Here is a 15,294-nt window from a genome sequence, read left to right on the forward strand (position 1 = left end):
TGACATAAAGCGAGGCTATATGTCAAAATACATAGCAAAGCTAAAGTCCCTACATGACTTGAAAAAAAATTGAATGCCTTTTCCATCTATTTGGCTTGCTAGCATAGCGATGTAGTCAGAACTTGTCTCCCTTACCAAGTGAAGAAGAATATTACTAACTCTAATAGGGAAGATTTCATTGATTAAATACAAATGATTACGTTCGCATATGCTACCGGAATGAATAACCACTCTTTTGTTGCACTCACTTGGAGTAAACTGGAAAAATACATGCATGCCTTAAATTGCCTCAGAGGTGTAGGATATCATGAACAATACCTTCCACAGCCGTGTCTGTCGTCGTCCCCTTCCTCAGCATGTCAATAATCACCTTCGGGTTCGATTCTACGTCCCTTCCGTTCCAGACACATTGAAGGCGAAGCCCCTAAAGTGGAGTCTTATACCGGCCTATTTTAGTGTATCCAAAACACAAATGATTCATCTTACGTGTCCTAGGCACACGAATGATGTCACATACTTTCCTAACGAATGCGTCTATATAATATTAAGAAACATAATGTATAAAATAAAATTTCCAAGTGGTAAATTATAAAACGCAGTCCAGTCAGCATCGTTATTGAGGTTTGTGTCCACGTTCCCAAGATCATGGTTTGATTCTCATCCAAGCCATATTCAAACCCTATCAAGTACTCTATGGAAGCAAAAGCAAGAAGTAGATTAATAATAAGTACCTATTCCCATCGTCCACGATAGCCATATAAATATAGAAAAATTAATAAAAACGATTTGAAAATTTTGATTTATAACGAAAATGATAAAAAAAAAAAAGTAAAGTGAATAGTATCACGATTGATTTTGTAGTGTAAAAATATAATTTTTCATTAAAGTGAACAATATTAGAAATTTTTTGTTAAAGTTCCCTATAAATATATACAAATTATATTCTATTCCTTGGCCAACAAGTAGATTTAATATAATTAACCATTCGTATTGGCATCCCATTTGGCATGACTACTGAATTTCCACAAACAACGTCCCTATGACCTCAAAGACTAACTTTTCCAAAAATTTGGTATTTAAGTGGATACTTTACTTGTCATAAAATAATTGAAGAGATATAGAACAAATATTGTTTTATTTTTACTTGTATTATAATATGTAGAGTACCGTTTAAATACTCAAAACTTATGAAAAATCTCTTGATCTCAAATTGTATCTAGCAAATGGATAAGGGGGATCACTTTAATATAAAGTATGTTTTAGAATATAAAAAGACATGGCGGAAATTGAGTGATAGAATCGAGAGGGTTGGTGATAAGTCTGTCATGGGGCACCAATATGGCAGATCCAATGTATTATTCTCCTGGACAGCATAACCAAGTTCATCCATGTGTAAAAGCATTTCTTAATTTCATAATTTATTTTGGTCTGAGTACAATTTACCCTAAGTTTAAAGTTAGTTTTAAAAATGGCAAAAAAGGTTGTAATGTTTACACCTTGACATTTTTACATCAACTAATTATACTTTTTGTTATTTGATAAAAAAAAAAATTATACTTTTTGTTAGGTTAATCGTCAGACCAACTATATTAATTAATAACGTGTGGGGGAAAAACACTCTCAAATCTCCCCAATGTGTTTTTTTGTGATACAATTAGTGGGTTTTAAAAGTGAGCTATGTTTTGATACATGAACAATTAATAGTTGACTATACAACCAACGTAACAAAACAAAAAAAAAAAAGAACAAAAGTCAAAAAATAAGATGTAATATAAAAAGGTAAAACTTTGTAACTTATTTTGAAACTTAATAATGTTATTCTTATCATGTAAAATTCGATCAAAAATAGACAGAAAGGGGAAGGGGGGACGAGATTGGGGGCGAGAGGGAGAAAGGAGATGGAGTGGAAAATGGAGCATGAAAGACCTCAATTCTAATTAGGGCTTTTTTTTTTTTTGAAAAGAATAAGTGTTTTAATTATACGAATAATAAAATTAAAATTAATGATGTGGCATGTCCAAGTATGACACACCCCGACTCTATATGTTCATTTGGAGTCCGAATCGAGTTGTACTGACCGACACCATGAAAGTGACGAAGTCATAAAATGTAGTGATGTGAAAATTTTGAGTAAATTTAAACATAAACGTGCCTAAATGCAAGAGTGCGCATGTGAATGGGAATTGACCAATTTCACACGTGATGGCAGAGTATAAGTAAAGTACAATAAAAGTAGGATAAAAATTATGCCATCAAAGGTACTCTCATATACCTACATTTGCCAATAATCCTCTTTGGCACAAAAGCTTTGCTACTAATCCTGGAGGGGCGAAAAAATAAGGGTGAGATGGCCTGAAAATAAAGCTTTGTAAAACATTTTCGAAAATATAATAACATCTCGCCGTAAAACAAGTATAGTTTCCAAATATAACATACTACGTATATTATGAAAACACTTATTGGCAAACAACAATATTTCAGAAGTACAATAAATCACAATATTTCACCTATAAAACGTATAATAGCTAATATCTCGCATAAACAAACATATAATATCGGGTGCTCATCTACATATGGTGACACACGAGCTCATGCAGAGGTATTCTGACATGAACATGATTAGGTGTAACAATGATTTACGCTCTGGTACTACAATCACATGAAGACTGGCGCTATGCGCGTCACATATGAGTCCTAATTGCCTATAACAATCCAGGATAGGACTAGCACCTACAATGGATCCAAAGTGAGCGTACGATGCGATGTGAACATACATGTGAAGCATGGCCCTGGGCCAGACAAGTACTGACACCATTGTAGCACACGATGAGCAAGTAACGTAAATACGATCATGCAACGGTAAATCAATAATTCATGTCGACACAATACCATTCAATAAAATATTTAATCATGGCCGTAAATAAAATCCTGTAATAGTACGCATACATGTGCATCTCGTAGGATTCAGCATAATTTTGTAAATTCCGTCATTTGACTAATTCTTAAAAACGTTAATCTAATTTAGACATACGTAGAAAATTCTTTATAATATATATATATATATATATATATGGAAACTAAATAAATATATAACATTGAAAAGCAAAGACCCACTCATAAATCATGTCGTCGGGTCAAACTTGCCTTGCGGGTATCGAAGACCTTGCGATGCGTTTCACTTAGAAACAAAACCATTTATGTAAATATATATCGTACTAACGTAAATACGTGTTTTCGTAAAAAGTTCGGCTAATAAAGAAACTAAGACGGGACCTTGGGTTCCTGTACGGCTGCACACACTGATCACCACGCACGCTGTGCGCCCTCTTCGGGATTTCCAAATTTTAGCATATTTTCTCTCCAACTTTTAGAGCTCCATTTGAGCTCAATTCTTCACCAAACTCGATGATTCAAAAGCCATATTGAAGCTAGAAATGTAGGAAACAAAACCAAACTCGATGTTTGCCGAGGAAGAAGGGAGATGGATGAGAGTTGAGAGGGTTTGAAAGAGTGAAAGAGAGAGAGAGAGAGAGAGAGAGAGAGAGAGAATCCAAGAGTTCTGGAAGAGGGAACACAGGAGTGGGGTGTGGGTACCAATTGGCACACAGTCCAAACCACAAAAAGATGAAATAGAAAAATATCTTCTGTAAACGTAAAATTACCTAAACACCCTTTGAGTTCGTAGTTCCGTAGAATTTTCATTGTACTCCAAATTCGATTATGTTTGCGACTAAGCGTTCGTACCGTCGAGTACTTCGAGAATACAATAAAATAATAGCTCAAATGTGTCACGAAATGACGGTCAACAATCTAATCTTTAGAGGTATGACGTTCACACATTTAAAATTAATACAATCATAAAATTAAAAACAGGTTGTCACATAGTAAACTACCACATAGAGTGGTATATAAGTTGTGGTATAAGAACACCTCTAATAGAGACGTAAAAACAATGTGTGTAATTTGTATTTGATGGCTGAGCTGATATTGACATAACATCTTTAAATTTCATTCACGAATGAAGACGTCAGTTTTTATTTATTTTTTTATGTTCAAATGGGACCCATAAAAATATGTTATATTACTTTTTAGTAGGACCCAGACCAATAAAAAAATAAATAAGTTGCTTTGGAAGTGGTAGAAAATATTCAAAAAACCAAAATGAATCATTAGACGTTGTTGTCTAATTTGAAGTTAGCAACTTGATGTCAACTTCCATCTTAGTTTTAACATATTGGTTGGAGGAATATATGATGTCAAAAACTAATGTTAGATTGTAGAATTGAAGCCTTAGTTGAAAATGACTTAATAATGTTGTAAGAGTAGCATTATTCTTTGATACTGACCTTAAACTTCGATTGTGTTTTACTCTTTTGTTTTGAGACCCATTAAACCCATGCATCCAAGTAAAAATAATTCCAGCAATAAAAACAAAAATATTGTTATGGTACGCCCAAATTTGGGTGGCAAAGAAATGGGTGTTTTGGTGGCTAAAAATGAATTTTTAGTTTTTTTTAAATCTATGAATTATTTAGGGTGAGTGGAGGACAAATGAATGAAATCTTAGAACATGGATTTGACCAGATTTTTGGGCTTGATCGAAGAGAGCAAATTAATCAATTAGATTCCCAACGTCAATTATTTAACGAGAGCTTGAATATATAAGATTACTATTATATTTGATTTTTTTGCTAGGAACTATTATATATTATTTATTACATATTTTAAGGTTCCCAAAGTTGAACAGTGCGAATATATCGAAGGGATTCACAAATACATGATGCGGATTATTCATGAATCCTTTTGATTATTTGGAATATTAAAACACTATTTTTGTTTGAATACAAATATACAATACGATGTCACCAAAGAATAAAAAATGCGTTCAAGTGTGGAGAGCTCTTTATTTAGAACGAGCAAACAATACTTTATTTGGCATTTCTCTTCATGCATTCGTTCATTTCTTATTCATTTCTCCGCACCCCTAGTGATGATGAACAACTAGAAGACAGTTTCCGCACCCCTAGTGATGATGATCAACTAGAAGATAGTTTCATATAAACGTAGTTGTTTATCCATATGCGGTGGTTCAGACTGTGGACATCTTTTTCAACCAAAAAAACATGTGGACATCTTAGTCTAGTAATTAAGCATACTAGTCTCAAAATTTCACTCTTTAATTGTAATTTGACTGATAGTTAAACAAAAGGGCCGGATGAGGATCCTATTTGTGTTTAGTAATTTTACTAAATATCGTAGATCGTGCGGTTAATTTTCATCAGGTACTATTTATGTTTAATTTTAAATAAAAAAATGTCAAATAATTTCTAACTGCACGATATACGATGAATGACTAAGATGTCAGGATTTCTAGGATGTCTACAATTTGAATTCAAATGGGATCCAAATGCCAAAACATAAGTGTGTAAATATCTTGCGCACTCAATTATCTTGGTCAAGATTTTTAATCATTTATGTATCACCAAAGTCAAAATATTCTTTTGTGATAAAAAATCCCATTTTCTAGCATAACTTTTTGGACCTAGATTTAGCAGATTCGCGTGGTGTAATTTGAGCTCTCATGTGTGTCAAGAGCAGTGTGGCCAGAAATTAAAAGAATGGGATCATAAACAAGCAAGTTCCGAAAAATTAAGTATACTTTCATTTAAATTGGCAACTACATATTCTCATATTTTAGAAAGTCGTATAATAATATTATTATCAATAGAATTAAATACATTTTTCATTGTATATAACCCAGTTTTCATTAAACCATTAATTTCCAATTACTTTTTTATTGTATGCAACCAAATTATTATTTAACCATTGAGTATCTATATGATGTCGATTCTTTATAATATTGATCACTAAAAAACCTCTCTCTATTTTGGAAAGGTTATAGTTTTGGTATGTTTTAATTATGAAAATATCAAAAAATGGTCTCTCTATTTTGTTTGACTTAGCTATTATAGGGGTCATATAAAAATTTCAAGGGAGGATATTTGAAGTTGTTGGGTCAGTGGCAGTTAATGTCCCTTGTTGGTTCCGCAACTGGTCAAGAGTCGTCATCAGTTTGTTATTCACAAAGTGATCTATGGCCACCATTCACTATGATCTGTGCCCAATTCAGGGGAGTAGTACCGCCTTGCTTATTTTTACTTCTTATATACTTAGCTCAATTTTTGTCCACCAAATAAAATAAATTAAAAAAAATTTATAACAAAAATTAACAAGAGTTGCAGTAATACCATTAGACAAATTACTAATGTGTTTATAGATAAAATTCAGTTAAAATAGTGAGTTGGGCGACCGAGTGTCACATCAAACAAACTATAGAACTACAATTTAGTCCGACAATCATAATTGTTTATTTCAACGCTTATTAACTAGTCCGACAATCATGAATGTTTATGCCAGAACCCTCACATGCCCGACTTTGGATTACTGACTGAACGCTAAAGCGACAGAGAGCTGTCACCCTAACCCGCAAGTAGAAGGAACTGGGGCCTCCCGGCACCACCGAAAATCAAACAGCACCGCCGTGGCATTGGTTTCCAGCAGTAGGTCCCATCGAGTGGATGGTGGGGCTGTGTTACATTGAATATGCCCTTTTCCTCCTTGTTCTTGATGGGATCTCTTTTTTCTTTTATTTAAGCCCTTTAATCATGTTATTAATCATGTTTAGCAATTAACACAGATGCATGATGAATATTGCGTACGCTAGGTTTGTCTGGTGTCGTTTAGGACGAGACTGTGCGAGTGTGACGCTGAGATTAACACTGAAAAGGGCATACTGAGTGGGACCCCATTTTGTGATTTTTTTGGTTAATTACATAATATTAATTTGTAAGTAACTTTAACGAAAAGCTTCCGGTACTTTTTACTTTAACAAAAAATCATATTTTTACATTAAAAAGTCAATCATGGTACTATTCAATTTATCATTTATTTTGTCATTTTCGTTAAAACTCAAATTTTCAAGTTTTTTTTCATTAGTTTTTCCTAATTTGTAACATTGCTGTCTTAGTTATTCAATCTGCAAAATTTCTTGGTCCTATTTGTTGAAAAATAATGTGAACACAAGAGTTTTTGCAATGAATATAAAAAAGCGTAGGATTATATTCTGTCTGTCTGACTATTCGTTATAAAAATAATCTTTTAATTCGATCTTCAAAATTTGATGCAAGAGTGGTTGGGCAAAACTTGTATTGGAAGTGGATTTGGTCAAGTGCTGATCTTGAGTAAAATGAGACCACCGAGTTTGTTGTGCTTGGTGATATGTTCAAGTGGATTAAAATCTCAAGAGTTGTTTGTATAATTTATCAAAAAAGCAGGGAAAGATGTCAATTCATGTGGGTTTCTTAACTGATGGAGTTTTGTAAAAACACAATAAACTCAAGAGGATGTCAGTATAATTTTTTTTTTTTTTTTATGAGTAACGTTGTTTGGACACACAAAACTTACTGACATACTTTAATACAGTTGTCAAAGTGAATTTATGATTTTATTTTAATTTGAGCTAATTGATTTAGTTTTTAATTCCCTTCTCTTCTCAATAATGAAGCAAAAGTGTTCCAAATGTCCATTTTAAATCCCATCTCTCTTCCCCCTTCGACAAGAATACTTAATAAGAAAAAAATGAATAGTAATGTGGAAGGTAATTCCTTTGGTCCAGACATTGACTTTAGGGATACATGGCCAATAAAGAAATAATGATTTATCAATATATTCGAAAATGATTTATATGAAATGAGTTTACTGCTAGCTTAATATCTTAATTTAATAATACAATATCGCATGTAAGTTTTTCTATGCATAACATTACACTTTTAAACCGAAACGTCACGCGAATAATAAACTCATTTTATATAAGTTGCTTTCTATTACATCCTCCATAAGCTCTGACATGACAACAAGATTTCATTGATCTACATTGACCACAACCAAAGGCCAAGCAATTTTATAGGTAGGTCTAATCTAAGGTTACGTAAAGTTCATTGATTATAATCTACTCAATTCTGAAAAAGCAAATACCAGATTAGTGAGGCAGGGTGTTTTGGTTCAAGATCATGAGGGTTTTCAAGTTTCGAACCCAAGTTTATAATTTGAAACCTCTTTGTTTTATGGATCAAAATCTCAGCTCACTAGTAATAACCGTTGACAAATGTTGCATGCTTCACGTTAATTTTGGTATAATTTAAAATTATCAGATGGACATGGACCCCAACAACAGCAACACCAATGTGGTTAATGGTGGGTTCATCAATTCTTAATTCTTATGCCTGAAACCAACCCAGTAAGCAAGCATACTTCACACCCCCATGATTAACTTGGTTAATGAATTGTAGTCCGCAGCTCTAGCTATGTGGGAGATTAGTCTGGCCCATTTTTTATTTAAATTTTATTGCAGAGTGTTAAGGGTAAGCTGCCTACAATTAAGAAAAGAAAATAAAGAAAAGGTAAATTATACAAAACAAAAACAAACAAAAAAAGAGAAGAAGAGTAAAGAAAAGTGGAGATTCATAGGATCAGCTGGTTTAGTTAGGTTATGTTGGATGAAATCATTGGATTGATTTTTTTTTTTCTTTCTATTTTTTGTATTGGTTGACCCAGATTGTTGGAATATTGTTTTATGATTGGTGTAGCGCGAGATTCCCACTTTATTCTATATAAAAAAAATTATAAATTATTATATACTTATTTATAAAATTATAATTTATTTGATTTTAAATATTTAAAATGAAATAAATTAAAAAATTTAAAAGAAATATTATTCTCTTCCTAACTCTCCGACCTTCCTAACATTATCCCCTCTTTTCTATGCCACAATCTTAATCATTTTTCAGATTGGAAGTTTTATTTCTTATATTTGTTATTTCTCATTGATTTGTATTTTTCTGTAAAGAAAAAGGATAATTATTTCTCGTATGATTTTTCTTATGATTTTTTTTAAGGAGATTGAATGAAATGTCTTTAATTGGCTAACAGAACAAACATAAGGACTAAATTAACCAGATTGAAAACACAGAGACTAAATTGACCATATGGCTATACCATAGAGACCATTTTGACATTATAGCCTAATTTAAAATTAAAAAAATGAAAGTTTACAACTAAACGAATAAGGAAAAAAACATGTTATCCTGTTTAGTCAACCCTGCAATATAAACTTTATTGATAATTGAGAATTAAGGAATACTTCTTCTATTTTTAAGAAGAAAAACGATATTATATTATTGGAACCATTGGAGATGAATAATGTGACATCCCACCTCGCTCAGAAAAGTGATCCTTATATGTATATTCCCATCCCTACCTAGCACGAGGCCTTTTGGGAGCTCACTGGCTTCGGGTTCCGTAGGAACTCTGAAGTTAAGCGAGAAGGGGGCTAGAGCAATCCCATGATGGGTGACCCACTGGGAAGTTACTCGTGAGTTCCCAAAAACAAAACGGTGAGGGAATGGTAAGCCCAAAGCGGACAATATCGTGCTACGGTGGTGGAGCGGGCCCGGGAAGTGATCCGCCCAAGGCTGGGATGTGACAAATTGGTATCAGAGCCTAACCCTGGTCGCGAGTGTGCCGACGAGGACGTCGGGCCCCTAAGGGGGGTGGATTGTGACATCCCGCATCGCCCAGGGGAGTGGTCCTTATATGTATATTCTCATCCCTACCTAGCACGAGGCCTTTTGGGAGCTCACTGGCTTCGGGTTCCATAGGAACTATGAAGTTAAGCGAGAAGGGATCTAGAGCAATCCCATAATGGGTGACCCACTGTGAAGTTGCTCGTGAGTTTCCAAAAACAAAACCGTGAGGGAATGGTAAGCCCAAAGCGGACAATATCATGCTACGGTGGTGGAGCGGGCCCGGGAAGTGATCCGCCCCGGGCCGGGATGTGACAAATAAACTATCAAATTTAGCATATCATTGTTTATGAGCCTATTTTAAGCCATAAAGAGATTTATCTAACTTACACACTTTATGCTCTTGTCTAGGAACCATAAAACCTTCAGGTTGATCCATATAAATCTCCCCTTAAAAGTCACCATTCAAAAAGGCAGTTTTAGCATTTTATTTGATGCACAACAAGATCGTAAATGGCAGCTAATGCAAACAAAACTCTAATTGAAGTTATTCTGTGTCCAAGGAGGTCAACGCTTCTTGGAGTGTTTGGGATCTTCTTCCAAAGTTTAAGCATGAAAATCAAAACCAAAATCCTTGGCAATTTTGGTTCTTTTACTTTTCCTTGGTTCGAAATCAGTTTTGGCCGAATCTGTAAATGTATGTTCTCCAGTCCTAGGTATATTCAAATTAATGGAAGTTAAGCCTCCATTATTTCTTGATTTAAAAGGAAACTTATTCGCAAAGAAATCAACATCATTTGATTCAAGAACAACATGATTCTTCAAATCATAAAACCTATATGCTTTGCTATTGTATGCATAACCAATGAACCACACACTCATATGCTCTACTAACCAATTTTGATATTTTAGGATCAAGTTTACGTACATAAGCCAAATGATCCCAAGTTCTTAAATAAGGCACATTTGGTTTCTTATTTTTTTCAAATTTCATAAGGTGGAGTTTTGGTTTTTGAAGCAGGAACTTGATTAAGTACATAACAAACACTCAACAGATCTCACCCCACCAAAATGATGCACCACCTGAGTTAAGTAGAACATCCACAGTCAATTCACATAGTGTCATATTTTTTTTCTTCAACTTTACCGTTCATTTCTTGAGAGGATGGTGTAGCTACAAGATTCGTCAAAAGCTCCAAATTCATACTCTTGACTTAACACAGCGTAGCTTTTTATTTCGATGAATTGGTTTTCTACTTCAATTATGAAGAGTTTAAACATGTCAAGAGCTTCACTTTTATGTTTCATGAGATAGACATAACAATAATTTTAACTATCATCTATAAAATTGATGAAATACTGTTTCTCATTTCTAGTCACCACGCCATCATATTCACAAATATCATAGTGAATTAGATCAAGGGGTTATGATTCTCTTAAAACTGATTTATGTGGTGCTTTTATTATCTTTGCATGACTGCAAAATTCACACTTCTCAAAGTCAATTTAGTAAAAATTCTAGAATTTGCCCTATGTTACTCATTTGTTTAACCAGTCTTTTGTTTACATGACAAAGTCTTGCATGCCAAACATCAAATGAACTCAACATTTAAGCAGAAGAAGCAATTTTATTCATAGCATCAACATTCAATATAAACATTCCATCAGTAGCATACCTCTTTCCCACGAAAACACCATTCTTTGTGAGAGTACATATGTCAGCCCCAATTATTTGAGTGAATCCAATCTTGTTGATTAGATAGCCAGAGACAAGGTTCTATCTTATTTTTGGAACATGCAGCACCTCTTTCAGAATGATATATAGTCTTACCTGAAGTGAATTTTAGCACAACTTCACCAATTCCAGTAGCATTAGTTGAGTGAGAATCACCCAACAAAACTTTTCTGTCTTCAGCCTCAGAATAGGACTGGAAAAGTCCACGGTCATAGCAAGCCATGGTGTGAGGCACCAGTGTCGACCCACCACCCCTTGGGTCCAGCAACTAAGTTGACCTTAGACATCATAGTAACAAGCTATTCCTCAATTAGGTTTGCCTGAGGAGCAACCAAACGCTTGTTGTGATAGTTTCGAGCTAAATGCCCAGGTTGTCACAATTGCAGCACAATAATGGTTTGGTTGTTGCATCTCATGAGGGGATTCTGTACTTTCAAGGAGTTTTTGTTGTTGTTGCGGTAAGTTATGGAGGAATTCTTCATGCTCTTACTAGTGGGTTTGAGCACCACAGCAGCATGACTCTTGTTATAAGCCTTCTTCAGGTTGCTGTTGTTCGAAACAACTAGCATTTCTTCCCTCATGTCTTGCTTACTGGCTTCTTCCTCAATTCGAAAGCGGGTGATCAGGCTTTGAAGTGCAAATTTATTAGTTTTGTGACGCATGTCCATCTTGAATTCCTTCCAACTAGGTGGGTACCTTATCAATGAGCACATCAACCTAAAATTGTTCATCCAGATTCATGCCTTTAGGGACGATCTCGTGGACAATCTTCTACAGCTCGTGAGATCAGGCTCTACAGTGAAAATTCCTCGGTCTTGTGATGCAAGTCCTTATTAAATTTATTCCAACTAGGTGGCAGCTTGTCAATGATCACATTAACCTGAAATTGTTCATCCAGATTCATGCCTTCAGGGACCATCTCATGAGCAATCTTCTGCAGCTCATGTGATTGCACCTTTAGATAGCGGCTGATAAAAAACTTTTTTGCATCTGCTTCTTTAGTATCATATTTCTTCTAGAGAGCGTTCCTCAATTCCTTAGCAGTCTTATAGGAAGAATAATAGTCTTACAGATTTATCGCAAACCATTCAAGAGGTATTTCTTGCAAAGAAAATCATTGTCAGTCCATGTTTCATACAACTTGAATTGTTCAAAGCGGGTTGATTAGGGAGTGATGACATTTTAGGTGTGTTGTTAGTGGCAATTTTTTTGGTGGTTAAGAAAAACAACACATTTTGCCTCCAACGTTTGAAGTGAAATCCTTCAAACTTGGTGGGTTTATTGTGATCATTGACGACATAGTTGGTTTTAACGTCCATGGCACTTGAAACGTCTTAAGATTGTTGAAGCACAATAAAAACAAGAAATGAAGTAACCAGTGAGCCAAGAACAGTCAAACAAAATTTTTTGGGTTGAGTTGAGGACAATGTCGCTCTGTTTAAGACGTTTCGTGGCTCTGCCCAAGTTGTGCAAACAGTCTAAATGCCACGCCGTCCCCAGGAAGAAACAGCCCAAAACCGCCTTTGTCTAGACCCTCCTTTGCACTGAGGAAGATCCGAAAACTAACACCTTCTATGTTGCTCAAAAAACTCAATAAAAGTGATGTATACTAGTTAACCTTTTTTTCTTATTCCCGGAAGCTTTATCAGACTCTAATATTTACAGAGAAGGATTGAGTTTAAAGTTGGAGGAGTTGAGAAAAGATGGCCAAAGAATTAGCAACTTGTCACCTAGTTGAGAAAGACTAGGTCTTTTCCTTTATATTCAAAACAAATTCTACTTAGCGGAAAAGAAGTGGTCATCCATAAAAATAGGAGAAAACATTGTTTAATTTAAAAATATAAAAAAATGAATTTTAAATAAACAAAATGTTTTAATAGTAACTAGTACAATACTACAGTTTGATGGTATTCATCTTCATTTAGAAGTGAAAGATCTTAGGTTCGAATCTTATGGATGACGAATTCGATACCAAATTTGGTTGCCCATTATGTAGCTTAGCCAAACTCTCCCTTCCCGTTTTGTAAAAATATCGATGTAATAAAAAAAATAGTAACTAGTACAATAATTTAGAGAATGAGGAGTTTCGAACCCGAGACGTATGAACGGAAACACTACACTCTATCTGGTAAAATATTGGACTTTATGCATGTAATTTAACTTAATCTAATTACGGAAAAACGAATTCGAACTTGATTTATAAGAGATAGCCTATTAACTCTATTTATTATGATTATGCTCATATTTGCAATCATCTTCGACTTTTAAATTTTTTGTTTGTGATTAAAAACGAGTGCAAGATGACTAACAATAATAACTCTTCGTTTATTTAAACTATTAGAAAGTCTTCAATCAACATTACATCCATGTCATTTTTATAACTATTTTTTTTTTCATCTTATGTTAATAATCTGTTAAATTCCTTATGATTTATTAGGTATTTGTTTGTTGGGATTTAACAGATTAGCATCAACACCATTTAGAAGTTGGTTATCTAATCTCGTTGACCTCTACCGTTTTTTAGGCTCGCAAAACACTATCAAGTTTTATTATGTTACAAGCTGTTGTGTGCACAAACTAAGCAAGCAGTTTGATTTTAATTAAAAAATCATAAACTAAAGAATAATATAATGAATAATAGTTAATCGTATATAATGTTAGGTCAATTACCTAACTTTGAGAGAAAGATCTATAATTTAAGAAATAGATTCTATGTATGTATGTAGAGATTTTATTTTATTATTATTCTTTTTTATTTTTTTATTCTTTTGGTTGATGGGGGTGGTTGTCTCCAAAAACGAACCCACTCAATACTGTATACTCATTGAGATTAGTATAATTTTTTGTTTCGTGTTTTTGAGATTTAAAATCGATGGAAGTGGAACTTGAGTTGATCTATCATCAATCATTTTGATTATTTCGTGCAAAATCTTCATTAAATAAGAATAAAACGACAAAAACATGCTCAATTTTTGTCAAATTACTTTGGTCTATTGTTTATTAAATTAAGGGTATTTTTGTCATTTTAGTTCTTATTTAACAGAATTTTCATGAATGACCAAAATAATTGATTGTGAACCAATGAGGGACATCTTCAATCGATTTCAAATCTCAAGAACCAAAACGAGGAGTTACGTAAATTTTAGGGACCATTTCCGTCAAAAAGTCTTTTTTTGGGTTTTTTTGCTCACCACTATATTGATTATTATTTTAATGAGTTTTTTTTTCAATTTGTGGCACTCTCACACGTCTTAAAATTTAAATTTATCTAACAATTATAAATAGAACGGTAAGTATCATCACAACTAAATTGTGAGCAATTTTTTTTTTTTTTTTTCAGTTGACGACCCGCTGTGGACCGTGGTCTGTCCACCCAATATTGTACATCACTTTCTTATTTTCAATAGCAAAGGGCAAATATTAAAATCTGCTGCCTTTGAGTGTGTGGATGACCAAAGTGTGAGTGGGAGCCTTTGCCTTTTCTTAAAAAAGACAAATAAATACACAGAAAAAGGAGATGTGAACACGTGTGCAGATGAGGACCTGTCAGAACAACATGTCCTACGACCTCCTACCCCTGCACACTCACGAAAGTTTCGGGGAAGTGCCCCAACCGCCCTGTGGCCGTGAGGCATGGCTGTTCTCAGGTAGGACCCTTGACAAGGGGTAAAACTGGAAACTCAAATGGATGACGTAGCCGCTAGGTCTTTAATTAAATACAAGATTGGGACTTGATTATAAATCCCCCTTGATTCTCCAACAAGGAACAATTATAAAACACCAGGACCAGGAGTGGGAGCCACTTTGGGACCCACCATATAATATCAAAATTAAACTCTCTCAAATTGACGTATTTACATAAATTTTGAGGTCTCATTTATAATTAGGAAAAAATACATTGCTAAAGTTAAATTCAACAAGGCATCCTTTTTATCACCAAACATTAAGAGCCACATAAAAAAGTCCTCAAAGCTGAAA

This window comes from Pyrus communis, chromosome 4 (genome assembly GCF_963583255.1).
Source record: "Pyrus communis chromosome 4, drPyrComm1.1, whole genome shotgun sequence".
Taxonomy (NCBI): Eukaryota; Viridiplantae; Streptophyta; class Magnoliopsida; order Rosales; family Rosaceae; genus Pyrus; species Pyrus communis.